Source organism: Leuciscus leuciscus (assembly GCF_965113295.1).
Source record: "Leuciscus leuciscus genome assembly, chromosome: 7".
Lineage (NCBI taxonomy): Eukaryota > Metazoa > Chordata > Actinopteri > Cypriniformes > Leuciscidae > Leuciscus > Leuciscus leuciscus.
The window spans coordinates 11,621,021-11,633,342 of NC_138731.1; the positions used below are offsets into that span (position 1 = coordinate 11,621,021).

Here is a 12,322-nt window from a genome sequence, read left to right on the forward strand (position 1 = left end):
AAATACCTGTTAGTGACTTCTGCAGTTCCTTCTTAGTATTTTGTATGGTGGTAGCACTGCCACTGGTTCTGACATCCATCTCAGCCCAGTTCATCCCGAACTGGGGGTCCAGCATCGCTCCCAGCATGTATATGTTGGTCAGTGGCCTACAGAGTCTCTTTTCACTATCCATTTCTGTTAAATGAGAATGTAGCTCGAGGACAGTAGGGACAACCATGCTGATGTAACAATTTTGGCACCCTCGGTCAATTCAGTGGCCTCAGCGAACGGTCCAAGAATTTGTGTAAGTTCTCTACACTGGGCCCATTCACGTGAGCTGAGGACAACATTCTCAAAGTCCACTGAGCACATCTGAGTTAGAGCAGTATGATCTAATTCGATGACTGCTTGTATTTGTCTGAATTGCGAATTCCACCTCGTGACATTTGAGACTGGAATGCTTTTACCACTTCCAAAAACAGCCTCAAATCGTGCCACTGTGCAGCAGACTGGCAAGTTTGGCCATTTTTGAGATTGCCTGAGACATCACTTTTACTTCTTTCATCCCATCCCCGATAACCAGTTGAAGACTGTGGGCAAAGCAGGATAGCCGTTGACGGGAACCAAGAAGAAAATCTGTATCTAACTGTTCCCCAACCATGTCCTCCTCATCCTCACTGTCATCTGAGTGGTCTGCCATAATGACTTTAAAAGCCTTCTTGGTGTTAGCTGCATTATCAGTGATGATAAAATCTACCTTATCACTGATATTGTAGTCATCTAGTATTTCATCAAATGCAGCTGAAATGTTTTCAGAGCTGTGACGCCCTTTGAATCTCCTGCAGTCCAGCAGGTAGGCGTTCAGAGTGTACCCACTGGCTGAAGAGTTGAGAACATGAGCTGTGACTCCCAGGTAAGATCTGACCATATATCAGCAGTTACAGAGATTGATTTCTGATCTACCAGACTGGACTTGATGCACTCTTTCACTCTCATCACTAGTTGAGGTATCTGTTTGCTGGTTATTGTTGTTCTGGAGATTGGGGTGTATCTTTCATCCATGGTGTGTAAAAAATGTCTGAAATGTTCATTTTCCACGATTGATATAGGTAGACAGCAGCCAATGATAAGGTCATGGATGATCGAAGCATGAAGAAGCATTGTAAACTTGAACTTGCAATGGTCGCTGCTGAAATGCATCATCAATCATTGGCTGTGAATCCCCCAGTTGAAGTCCTTGGCGATACTCCTGCAGGCTGGAGATGGAAATACAAAAGCATCTATAAGTGTTGTAACTGAATAACAGGCAGATAATAAGCTTTATTTAAAGAGAAGTGAAATCTGTATTCCCAATCATTCATTAATGTCCACTCCATATACTGAGAAAAACTAAATAAAGTTGTGTCTGGATCGTCAAACTATTAGCCTAATAAATGTCTTTCAAATGGCATTCAAAGCTGTGTCCAGACACTGACATGAAGGGAGAGCCAGAGGGATTTTGGTCATCCAAGTGCAGCTCCTATCTCTCTGAATGGGGAAACATCCAATTCTCCAAAACTGTTAAATTATTACATTTAAGATAAAATTTCAGATTTGAAATCACCAATAAAATTTGACAACTACAGTCTCATAAAATGTTTTCCCTACAGTATAAAGAAAAACAAAAAACTTTTCAGACTGGAGCAGCCAATGGGCATGAGCGTCATACACACGAATCTCAGAATACTGTCTATTTCTAGAGCCACCGGAGCTTCTAACGGCAGCTGGGATGACGTGTTAACTTTTCTAATCAACACTTTGCTCTTTTATTTAGAAGATTGGATTAATTTGCCATGTTGGGCATTATTAATGAGTAATAGAAGTGAGTCTTTGCTTCAGCCCATCTTCTTCTACTCACCATTCTGGTTTTAATACGACTCTCTCTATCTCTCTTCTCTCTTCCAATTCATTCATCTTAAGTGCACTGATCATTCTTTTCTTTACCTGTTTCTTCATCTCCTTTGCCTGTTTAGTCTTTTCTTTCACTTTCATGTCTCCTTCCTCAACAGGTCTCTCTGGTTCTCCGCCTCCACTTTCTGTCTCTTGCTCTTAAATTTGCTCTTTATCCTCCGATCTTTCCTTCATCCTCACTTCTACATTTTTCTCTGATTAAATGTCTTCATCTTCTACAGCCTCTTTTACTGTACAGTAAGTCCTGACTCTCTGTCCTATCACCCTCTGTGTCCTCTTGCTCTTTTTCTGGACTTTTGAATCTCTGTTCCTCAACAGGCCTCTCTGGTTCTTCCTCCCCACTTTCTATCTGTTGTTCTTCGATCTGCTCTTCATCCTCCAGTCTTTCCATTTCTACATTGTTTTCAAGTATAATGTCCTCTTCATCTTCTACAGTCTCTTTCAAGTCCTGCCTTTCTGCTTCATTACCTTCTGTGACCTCTTGTTCTTCTTCTGGACTTAAACCTTTAAAAAAAGTACCATTAAAGTCATATATATATATATATATATTTTTTTTTTTTTTTTTTTTTTTTTTACAGTACCATTGGTTTGGCTCATTTCTTGAAACAGAAATTACATTCTCAAAACTCTAAGATCATTTTGCAAAACAGTCTTACAGTTCAGCACAACACTATAGCTCACTTGAAAAAGCTCATATCTCTCCCAAAACTGTTCATTCATGCTTCAAAACTAAATTTCCTTCTCATTTAAACAGTCAGTGCCCCCAAAATGCTTCGTCCCTTTGGCATTGTGTAAGCACTGCAAGTCAAAATGTTTAGATGTTTTGTCACTATGGCAGAGGACCATTGAAATATCCCTCAGGTCCACCTTTCAGTCTTAGCCCAGTCCTTCATTGACAATGGTTACTGTACTGTTTTTTGTCTAGCGAACAGAATACAATTGTGTATAAAACTGAAAAAAATAAATAGGATTTTAGGGTAAGAGTAGCCTCCAAGGTTTGACATCACACACTGCACTCATACTGCCAAGGAAATTGTAACCATTATCATTCACACACATAAAATAACTTCCATACATCAGAGTAAAAAGAAAATGTTTACAGCATAATATACTGTAATATAAACACACAGACAAAAAATGATATGCAGCCTACAGTGCAGTAAATAAAGCTGGAGTTTCACAACTAACAGTTCTTCAGTGGTCGCTCTCCTCACCCTCCCTCTCCTGGCCACCGTCCTCCTCACCCTCCTGGCCATCCACACGCTGCTGTCTGTCTGGCCACAGATTCTCGTCCACATCACAGTGTATATTCTCCCTTGCGATGCAACGAGGGAAGAAACGGCGTGCATGTCGCAACCATCCCCTACACTGATCTCCTGTAAGATCCTCACACGCAGCGTCCATTGCATGGAGCAGGGACCTCTGATCTTGAGCCCGATGCTCATACACTCTCCACCTCCAAGCGGAGAAATACTCCTCAATAGGATTGAGGAAAGGAGAGTAAGGTGGTAGGAACACCTTGACCATCCTTGGATGAGTAGTGAACCAGGCCCTGATGAGCGGGCCACGGTGGAAATTCACATTGTCCCATACAATGACATATTGTGGTAGGTGAGGCCCTACGAGACCTCTCTCATTTTCAGGGATCAAATCAAAATGAAGGCAGTCCAAGAAGATGAGGAGGTTCTGTGTATTACAGTTTTTCTCAGTCGCTTTGGTGCATTTCTCACATCACTATTTACATTTGCACAACAGTTAGTTCAACCTCCACAACATTTAGTCATTTGTGCACATCATAGTAGCAGTTTCTCATTCCTTCCAACAAATTGCAAATGCTTTTGGACATGCATCAATTGCTTTCATACAACTCTCTGCTGTTTTATAACATTATCATTTGCTTATGTCATGACGTCAGTCAAAATGAACTATACTTGTGAATGCTGAATAGTCATTTCATATAAAACTAATAGTCCTCATTTCATTGCTTGAGTCATTACATACAAAAATGTTGAACTAGTTGTCAAAATCTGTCAAGCAAATTGTACACAATTATTTTTTTTATTTTTTTTTATTTTTTTGTTGAAAATGTCTCCTAAATTGAACAATTTCTCTCACGTGAATCTCAGCTTTCACTGATGAGAAGGGGTGTGTGAAGCATTAGTTGCAACCAATGTTCACTTCCAATATGTACTGCAATAATGTGTTTACAGTTGTGCACAGCTCTACCCAAAGGAAGTTTATGTTTGTTGTAAATAAGGGTGTCTTTTTTATTTTGCACAATGCTGTGAACATGAATATGCAGTAAAAATGTGAAACATACATATTCAGTGTCTTGTACTCAGTTACCTCACTAAATACAGTAATGTGTAACTTTACTGTATTTTTCAAATGGCTGTGCAAATAGTATATAGTGCTGTCTTGAGCATTTTCAGGTAGTGTCACCAAGATCTGACTTTTTTGCATTGGAAAACATTTACAGAGTAAACTGTCATAATGAAAATGTGACAAAGCCATTTGACTATCTTGTTCATAAACAATGGTGTCAGGACTTTTCATCTTGATGACATTGACACTTTCATTGACATGAATACTTGCTTTTGAGGAATGAGCTATCTCCATTTTGAGCAAGTGACACGCTTTTGCAGGTTATCAACTAGGTTTTGCAGTTTGTACTAATTGTTTTGAGAACTGCATTAACTGTTGTGCAAATGTAAATAATGATGTGAGAAATGCACCAAAGCGACTGAGAAAAACTGTATATGGGCCAAGACTGGGGATGTGAGTGGCCACACCATTCTCAGATATGGCAGCACACATAGTTATATTGCCCCCTCGCTGGCCTGGGACATCCACCGTGGCCCGGTGGCCAATAATATTATATGGTGTATATATACATATATGATATTCATGGTATTATGTTCTTGACTAATTTTGACAACTGAACAGACTATTGTGCATGTAATGACTTATACAATGAAATGACGCTGACACGTTTTGGAGCGAACAACCATTAGACTGAGAATCAACAATCAGTTTAGATCAACAAGATCTATTCACTTGGGAATTGTGCTAAATGTAGGCTACCTGTACTTAATCATTTGCAAAGATGTACTGAGACATTGAGACATGTACTTAGACATTTGCAATTTGATGAAATGAATGAGAAATTCAATTCTGTTGTGAACAATTGCCAAGTGGTTTGGAGGTTTGTCCATGTTGTTTTGAGAATGTCATTTCTTTTTCAAGAAATTAGCCAAACCAATGGAGAAAAACTGTAAATAAAGTGTAGTTTAACATAGAAACTTGTATAGCTACAGTATTTAGGTACCAGTGCTTGCAAATACAATTTACCCTGTAAAATATACTCACAGAGGATGAGCATTTTGTCCATCACCATATGTCCCTCAGGTGGGAACTCAAAGGGACACTGGACCTCCGTTGTCCACTTATGGGCCTTCGAACATTTCCCTAGTAGAAGAAGAGGAACATATCCCAGAGCTTTCAGCTTCTCCATCTAAAATATAAGAACGTCAAACAGTACAGCTTTTAAAAATGGTTCATAATAATTCTGAAAGAAACAGTTAAAAAATATGCTAAGCATCATGTGACTCCAAGCCAACATGTGTTTTTTCTTGCTTGAACACAAAAACAGATTATTATTTATATTATACCATAAGGAAGGCTATTCAGACTGTTTAATTTCAGAAAAACTAAACAAATCAAGGTTTCTGCTAAAGTTGAGTATGACAAGCTTTCTGCTTTCAATGAACATCAGTTCTCTTGGTAGCCATATTTGCAAAGCCTCCAAGCAACTTTTTTTTAGGTTATGCAAGGCTAACTGCTATTTACTTGAATGGGGAACTCCTGAAATCTCCAAACATATTGTAAAATTAGCAATAAAATCTGACACGAACTGTGTCATAAGATCAAATAGAGTTAAAACTGTAAATTTTGATTAGATTTAGTCATTGTGCATGTGCAGTAGTTCTCCTTTTACTGGGAACCAGAGCTTCTAATGGCAGCTGCAGTGATGTGTGACTTTACCAACAGCCTATTAGCTCTTTCATTTACAAGAGTTCTGTCCATTAGTGGCACATCAGTGGAAATAATATGAATTTCTTTTCTTTTTTTAACTGTCAGTTTACAGGAATTACAATTGATTCATGCTAATGTATTGTTATGGACTTGTATGTAAAACACCTTTTGTCTCAACAGAAAAAACTGAGACAAACTAAATCCAGAAGAACTGCGGGAACGTCTCCAAGATGCTTGAAGAAGAAACCTTCCTGCAAAGCTACAGTACTGTGAAAAGTAGCCCACTGGCACTTGGGTCCGTGTACTTTTTGATCATTTCATTTCCTGTTTGGAATGGAATAACGAGAAATGAAAACCAGCTCGTTTATTCGTTTTTTAGTTTAGTTTAAAAAAAAACGAAAAATGAGATTTTGGCTCGATTTTTAATTTTCGTTAGTGGTTTAAAAATCGGTTTATGGGTTCGATGTTTTATTTGCACATGTGGTCGCCGCTGAAACGCCCCTTTCATCTGATTGGTCAAACCGCTCCACCTTCAGTAAGCTACGAGCTTTTCTTTCTGTCAGGCAGAATAAGAGTCAGTACGAGTGCGGCACTGACAAATGCACTTTAATAAAATAATGTCTGAAACCACCACTCACTGTTAACTACACACAATATTTGAAGCAGAAATATGTTGCTGGTCACGTAATTCGTGCTGCTGCGATTTGCAAGCAACCCCATTATGTGAGCCACAGTATATGACAGATTATATTAGCATATTTCCCATTGATAAATACAGTGCAAATAGTTCCGTCTCTTTGGATAAAAGTGAAGTGGAAATAAAAATCAATAATAGGCTGAACTGTACCATGATAATATGTCTTTAACATTTACCACTCTAGTCTTTTATTTACATCAAAAGGCAGACGGGTGTGTGTGACACAGCCTATATGGGCTATAAATAATTTTGAAAATTGAATAGAAATAAAGTTTATATTTTTTAATATAAGCATGTGTAGCCTACTCAGTTCACATGAAAAGAAAGAGACAGAAAAGAGAGAAGCCAGAATCAGTGAACGTAAATTAAATACTAACAAAATTACCAGGTTTGGGATTAATTGTTATTATTATTATGAGAAATTGACTCCGGCTAGAACTTTGATGCTTCACCAAACTCAGCTCAGACCCTCAGACTGGTCTAACTTGCTTCTAACTGGTCAGACTTTCCCAAAAAAATCCATCGACTTGCGTTATCTGAGCAATGAAGGCCGTAATACTTAATGCTGTCCACTAGAGGGAGCGACAGGATAATAAGTGTTTTCTACTCTCTTTCCCTGTTTGCATCAGTTTAAATGACAAATAAATGCATGAATTTCATTCATAAATAGGCCATATCTGTGTATCCACTCTCTAGTTTATTTTAAGATATTGTTTTTCACACTGGTTTTTGCATTTAATGTTTGTCCATCCAGAACTTTTATTTGTCATGAGCGCTGTAGCCTACTAGAAAAAATATATGATTCAACAACACAAACTCTGTTTTTACTCGGCAAATTTGTTTTTCTTTCAAGTAAGCTATAGCCTACAAGTTATCCTGCTTTTTGCCATGGCTTGCCATACTAACCAGAATAAACAATATTTTCTCCACACGAGATGTTTAAAAACCCTGCATTTAGTTTTTTGTGAAGACGAGCGCATATCTTACAAAGGTTCCAGTTCTGTTTAGGCCATTGTAGTTTGTAATGCTTCACAAAGGAAGTCCATTTGTGTGGTCGTTGGCGTTAAACGAAAAGGACATTCTGAATATGAGCCGACTGTAAAATTAGGAATTGTGTAATAATCACAGATTATGAACAGATGTTTTACACAACAAGGATATATTCCCAATGGGTTGTTGTTGGGTTTTCATGTTTAATGGGAACTTTATAGACATAATGATTTTTATACTGTAGCCTACAAACTGTATAATCCCCTAATTCTAATGTAACAGTTATGGGTACGGTAGGTCATCTACGGACATCTAATGTTACGGACATATTATCATGATACAGTTCATCCTATTATTGGTTTTTATTTCCACTTCACTTTTATCCAAAGAGACGGAACTATTTGCACTGTATTTATCAATGGGAAATACATCATGCTAAAATAATCTGTCATATAGGATACTATTTTCACTGTAGGAACATTTTAATGTAAAGCAATTTCAGACCCCTCAGCTGACCCCTCTCGATGTGGAGGAGCAGCGGCTCTACTCTGAGCTCCTCCCGAGTGACCGAGCTTCTCACCCTATCTCTAAGGGATCGCCCAGCCACCCTGCCGAGAAAGCTCATTTCGGCCGCCACTTCAGTGTGATATGTTACCATATTATCATGCTTAACATTGAGAATTTGAATAATTGTAATGTGATGATCAGATGCAGATATCTAAATATAGGCGGTTTGCGGGTGGATTATTTGTTTTTAATAGTGGATTCGGGTGACTCAAAGTGCACCAGATTAATGAATTTATCTTTAAAATTTACAACATTTTCTTTACCCCCCTAGAGGTACCAAGCTCCACCAACAGAAAAAATGGTGGAAAACACATTAGGCTATATGATGATCTACAAAAAAATACACATTTAATTATCTTATTATTAAAATACATTATTATGATTTTACCATCTCCGCCTCCTTTTGAGCCTGGAAAAACCCTGAAATAGGCAATAGGCTTCTTGTAAAGGTATTACTATTTACTAGTAATTAGAATGGTGTTTCAGTGCACTTAACTTCTAACTTTTGGGAGTTGATCAAAACAGTTCTCTTTTGGATATATAATAACAATGAGAGATTCTGTAGCCTATACTGATTATCAGTTCGTCGCATGTTTAGACCTTGTATGTGTGTTGCACAACACATGTTGCACTTGGCGATCACGGTGGGGATTGATATGGTAGTGGACCATGATGGTCATAGAAGAAGTGAAGGAGAGCCAGTACCCCCCAATTATGGTGGGGTAATTCGCACTCTGCTTAAAACAGTCAAATCCAACAATATTAATCAGCGAATTGTAAGTATATGATCAGTAACAGATGTGTAAAAGATGTTTGATGAAAATTAATTTATGAGTTACTCGAAGTTTTTGTGTAAGTAGGTCACTCTCTCCTCGACTGGAGAGACCATGAAACAACATTTCACGAGGGAAAATGCTAATATAAAATCGATTTCTGGTTACAATTGTGAAATAGTAACTTGAACATGTACCCAGGATCGTGTTTAACAATGTTAGTGTGAGAAAAAGTGTATTTAATTTTAAACATGAATATAAAATAAAATACACAATTCACTAATATATTTATCTTTTGTGCCAAAGCTCTGGGTTATGAGATACTTCATCAATCTATCATGAGTGTTAACTTAATAAAGTTTTTATGAATATTTGTTGTTAAGACCACATGTATTGGATGGTATATATGAACATATTTATGTATAATATATCTACTTATTTATCTGGTTAAAACCAGACCATTCTCAGTAGTAACTGAGTTATGGTCTGGCAAAGCTCCATAGACAAATCATTTCCAAAGGGGCGTCACCAACGGACGTCGCTCAAATGCCTCTCGGCGCAATTGGATAGACCTAAAACTCCAAAAACCAATCAGAGCGATCGTCATGTGTGAAGCCATATGCTGCGTCCCAATTCGCCTTGTTACACTACGCCATAAAAGTATACTCTTTTTGTGAAGAAAATGTATTTACTTTTGAATGTGTAGCAAAAAAGTAGGCAACTTTTGGACATACTACTTCATCATCTTTATCGTACGGATCTGTCGCGTGCATCCCGTCATGTAAACTGCCCTGTCAATCATCTTGTCACAGATAAAATCCTCTATTAAATCAAATAAAATTTCCTACCGTTTCGGAGAGAAATGTAGTAGCATGTTCATCTGCCAGTGGGTCTTTCATGGAGACTGTCCTCATGTGTTTGCAATTTGAATATAATAATGCTGCATTTAAAAGTTGGTGCGCTTCACCAACGGAGTGGACGTCGCTCAAATGCCTCTGGGCACAATTGGATAGGCTAGACCTAAAACCAATCAGAGCGATCGTCATCGTGTAAAGTCTGCCTCAACGTTTCTGATTGGTGCCGCGATTTCCACGGCATGGAAATGGCCTTGAATGAGCTCTTTGCCAGACTACTTGCAGAGCAAATCTAAATTTGCCGGAAGTTGTCTGGGTTTTCCCAGGCTAGCGTGCGCCGCAACCAAAGACCGAACCGAGCCAGCCCGAAGCTCTTAGTCGGACGCACGGGCTGGTAAGGGAATAAAAAAATCGAAAGACCATCTGTCCACTGACCACTTCGAACAGGCAAGAACCAGACCAAGGTCATGGACGCACGCCTCCCACACTCCTGAACTTTTCCTTGACCCGACCTCCTGATAACCATTTCACAAGTTCACACTTACAAATAAGTCAGATAATAAATGGTATGCATATTTGGGTGCACTTTTGACCATCATAAAAATAATTGGATTCGCATTCAAAATGCAAGCATTTTGAGAGGTGTTTTGACAATTCAGAGCCACCGAATGACGAATACGAAAAAACGCATACAAACATTTCGGACTCAGTGTGCAAGGATCTTAAGCTGCGTAGCTTAAGGTTGCACACTGAGTCCGAAATGTTTGTATTCGTTTTTCCTCCAATCATAAATCCTCTCCTGTGGCCTCATGGGAAAGTAACGTGTCCATCGTATGCACACTTCAGAATCTCACTCGAAATTGTGAGAGGGATTAATTGCATTTGCGATAATATCGCGATATGATGAAATGCGATTTTTTAACCGCAAAGCTGCGATTACAGTCTGGTCACGTGACACGCGTCTGTATTGCAGATGAAGCATCAACTTGGCACGCTACGCATATAGGCCTGGCTACAGGAAATAACAGTTTGTTCAATTTATGTGATATTGTGTTATAGATTCTCTCCAACGATTCTGTATCGATTAAGATAATTTCTGATTTATGTCTGAGCTTAATAGTTTTAAACACAGATACGTGATGACGCGTGTGCTTTATATTCTGCTTGCTTCTAATTCCTCTGTCTCTCTCTCTCACACACACACGACACCACTCGAACCTTACGAGAAATAATCTTTAATAAAGTTCGGAAAAGTTGAAGCGAATTACAAGGACATTCGCGGGCTTCATTGCACAAGATATGAGAGACGCGCGGTCTGCGTGATGTTACTTTTGTAATGCGCAGTCTCGCCCGCCGGTATTTTACTTACAAATGTTCTACGAAGGCATCATATATCTTGGAATGCAGTTGGCTTATATATTAAAAATATGAAAATCACAGACAGAAGCTGCTTTCTATTTCAAATACTCACGCGCGCTTTACGAAGAGCGTTAGATCATGCGGCTGTGAGCGACTCCGTCTACGTGGTTAAATGTACTTGCATCTCAAAATGCTTTTATGATGCGAAATTAATGTGACACAGTCAGTTATTAAACAGACAGGACAAACCACATCTTATCATTTCAAAAGAGATGAAAACGTTCCGACAGCCTACTCTTAAATACTGAAAGCACTCTTTGTTTATTGCTTGTAATATTTTTTTCCCCTCCTTGTTATTTGTTTTGAAGCTATATTTGTTAAAATTATTAAGAATTGTATTAATTTAGTTTTTTAATGTGTAATTATTATAAGCAGGCCTACTTATAATTATGTAATTAAATATTTTAAGTTTTATTAATAAGATCAGTTAAAGAAAAGAAAATGTGATGGGCTCATGAGGTGCCTAAAGATTCCGTTCCCTATTTTACAATGATTTATTGCTTGTTTTTGTTGATTAATAGAAAAGATAAAGAGCTTAAAAAATAATCACATATTAAATCGCAATCGCAATATTGGTAAAACTAAATCGCAATTAGATTATTTTCCAAAATCGTTCAGCCCTAGTCATCAGGGTACTTTTTTGCTTCTCTTTTGTGAGTATTGTGAAATTGGACATTCTTATTTTGTCACATACTGTTTTTCACCTACTATAAAGTAGGGAAATGCGATTTCGGATGCAGCCACTGCGTCGTCGACTTTTTTGTTATTTTATGATGAGTGACAACCAGCGACATGTGCAATACCGCCACCTACTGGGTTGGAGGATCAAGTAGATAGTTACTTGTCGCTGGTTTATTTATGATATTAGAATATGTGATGTATCAGTAATTAAGTTTTAAATATCTCAGTTTTTGTCAGTACCAGTATATTGCAACACCCTTAATTCCAGTAGACATATACTGTATTAGCATGATGCAATATTCTAGCAAGTGCAAAAAATTTATATCATAAATAGTCTGTTTTTAATTATATTTTTATCTTTATAGTCAATATTTTTC

At 38.0% G+C, this 12,322-nt stretch overlaps 1 long non-coding RNA gene across 1 annotated transcript; it reads right to left on the minus strand.

Moving 5' to 3' along the window:
- Positions 1 to 627: 627 nt before the first annotated feature.
- On the minus strand, positions 628 to 6,225 carry LOC309503571. Its single transcript, XR_014207742.1, has 3 exons — positions 6,130 to 6,225; positions 5,299 to 5,443; positions 628 to 1,235 (listed from the first exon to the last, which is right to left on the minus strand). It is a non-coding gene; the product is annotated as an uncharacterized lncRNA (long non-coding RNA).
- Between the last annotated feature and the right edge of the window lie 6,097 nt (positions 6,226 to 12,322).